The sequence below is a fragment of the Anolis carolinensis genome, chromosome 4 (genome assembly GCF_035594765.1).
Source record: "Anolis carolinensis isolate JA03-04 chromosome 4, rAnoCar3.1.pri, whole genome shotgun sequence".
NCBI lineage: Eukaryota > Metazoa > Chordata > Lepidosauria > Squamata > Dactyloidae > Anolis > Anolis carolinensis.
Window position 1 is genome coordinate 66,070,355 of NC_085844.1, and position 2,896 is coordinate 66,073,250.

The 2,896-nt window shown below is 41.4% G+C and overlaps 1 pseudogene; it reads left to right on the top strand.

Moving 5' to 3' along the window:
- Positions 1 to 1,545: 1,545 nt before the first annotated feature.
- LOC100551802 (RCC1-like G exchanging factor-like protein) lies at positions 1,546 to 2,495 on the top strand (annotated as a pseudogene).
- Positions 2,496 to 2,896: the final 401 nt, after the last annotated feature.

Here is a 2,896-nt window from a genome sequence, read left to right on the forward strand (position 1 = left end):
TACATTTCTATAAAATGTACATATTAAACATATTTCTATGAAATACATGTTAAAATACACAAAACAGAGATTAAACAAAGGACTCAAGTTTAGGTTATAAAGTGTGAGAGTGCTCAACCCCACTTTAGCAATTTTGTCTTCACTGTAAAGCTAGCAATTATTACACCAAGAAAGTCTTTAGCATCTGGACAGTTTTCAAAGACTATTTGCAGTTCAGAACTCCTATTAATTGGCTTGTTGCAATTTTTTATGACCCATAGTCTTGAGTTGGTCAAATTCAGAGCTGGCTTTGTGCCACAATCTTCAGTGCATCAACAATTTTCCATCTTTCTGCTATTTCAAGCAGCCTTCTAATAAGGATACGATAGGATATTTGTGAAGTGAATCTTTATGCAGACCATAAAACTGAAGACTTTTTTTGCTTGAGTTATTTTAAGGAAGCTTTTAAAAATCACTTCTTCCATTATTCTGCAAGTGCCATTGAGACAGACTTCATCTACAGACAACAAGAAGGTTACTAGACCTAGCAGTTTCAGCAACTTTTAGTTCAAGGGTTGGGTTGGATGTCAAAATATAGCATTTTAATGAAGAATGCCAAGTGTGTGCTATGAGTTCTGGCTCACAAGCTTGCCTTACTGTAAGAGGACCTTAGCACTCCAGAGACTATATTTTGCCCAGCGTCTATCATTTACACATTTGTTATGCATCTATGGCTCTTCCAAAACACATAAGTGAGATTATAGAAACCAATCATTTTTATTTCAACTGTGATCTAAACATGAGTAATTGAAATAGGAGTTTGTCTAAATGTCTTCAATAAACTGGCAGGAAGAATTTCTCGGACTTGTCACCTTTTAATTCTATATATTCTTCTTTTCACAGAAGCAAATCAGCTGATCCATTGTCACCTTACATGAAAAACATTCATCATAGCCCAAGGCTTGTTATTGAGTTGCCATTTCTTCCCCAATAGCTAAATGAAAATGGGTTGTTGTCAATAAAAGCAAAAGAAAGTTACAGTGTTTTTTTTAAAAAAAATTGAGGAAATAATAATTGGGACAGTAGGGTGAATGAAGTCGTAAGCGTAATTGGTGCTGCAATATTTCCTGCACCCAAAAGGGAAAAAATGATGTCCTAACATCCATTTACCACTGTTCACCCATCAGGTTTCAGAACATTTCACTTATCCACGGAGTTTTGGGGAATTTTAATTTTTTTTATAAACAACATGAGCAGAATTCTAGGAAATGTAGTTTAGAGCAGGGCCTTCTGAATTCTTTCGCATAGAACTCCTCACCTTCACAAAATACATTTCACAAAATTATGTACTTTCTCAGTCTTATTCCAGCAAACTTTGCTTTCTCTCTGCTGCTTCCCTCACCGAATGGCAAGAGGTCATTAATTTAAAGAGGAATGGCAGTCTTTTTGGCTTTGTTTTGCTTGCTTGTGCTGAAAATAAAACTGACTTTGGGAGGCTTCCGAAGTTTACAAAATTCAAACAAAAATATTGGGTAAGTTTCAATTCTTAAGTTTTTGGTGTGGGCCATGTCCATGTGTCAGATATCATTTCGTAAGTATGAATTTAACAAATCTGATCAGACTTACGATGCGTAATGAAAAAATTGCACACCCCTAGCATTAGTAACCACTTTTTCTGGGATCCTCTCTCTTTATATCCTACAATAAGACCTGGGTTAAGGCATCAGACTTAAGAACCTACCTTTTCTTGTGGGTGGGAAAGTGGTGGAAAGTGAAGTGTACAGCAAGGGCCAGGTCATTAACAGACTGCAGAGATTTGAAGACTGGGTAGTCCAAGTCACCTGTGGACAGGACCACAGCCTCTTCAGGAAAGAGAGGGGAGGCATCTATTCCTGTGGATGGAGAGCAGATGGCCAAACAGGCCTCAGCCATTATGTCGTGAGCGCAAAGCTCTGGGGAGTCCTTGCCGGGGTGCGCGTTGCTCAGGTCACTGCGGACAGGGATTGCTCCCTTGCCGTGTTGGAGGAGGGCGGCCTCTTCGGGTGGGGCAACAATGAATACTTGCAGCTGGCTTCCATGATGAAGGTGACCCAGGTCAACGTACCAAGGCACCTGCCCTTCAAGGTTGGGAGAGTGAAGGAAGCCACTTGCGCAGAGTCAGTCAGCACTCTCCTGAACAAGGAAGGCCATATCTTTGTCTGGGGATATGGCATCCTTGGGAAAGGGCCCGAACTAATTGAGACGGCCATTCCTGAAGTGATCCCGCTGTCCCTTTTTGGCTTATTGGACGTCAACCCCGACATGCATGTGGCCCAGATCCGTTTGGACTCGGCCAATTTGCGGCTATCACCAATCGAGGAGAGCTGTTTGTCTGGGGCAAGAAAGATACGAGATGCCTCGGGATTGGCAGGATGGAGGACCAGTACTTCCCACTGAGGGTGATGGTGCCAGGCGAGGTGATGAACATGGCATGTGGCATGGACCACATGGTGACTCTGGTGAAGTCTTTTATTTAGGCTTGAGACTAAAGAGCTGCACAAAACCGGAATATTTCCCTTGGCAATTTTTTGGTGAGGACATCTTTATTCCTGTAACACTCTGCTAGGAAACCCAAAGAGGGCATGGCCTTTGGAAGAGTCCTCAGCAGAAGCAGCTTCCTCCGAATCATTGCCACACAAGACCTTTTTGTTGGGGGGAGGGGGAGAATCAAGTTACTTTCAGTGTTGCAAGTGGCTGGTGAGGCCAGACTGTGCAAGACTCTCTTTGTGGGGATTCAAAACAAAACGGAATCAGGTTTATGTTAAATATCCTTAGATAAGGAGATAAATATTTTTCTGGGTTTTGGCAATCTTTTTATTTAAAAAAGTCAAAAGTAAAAAAAGAACCCACCCTTTCTGGGATCCTTTTCTCCTTATAT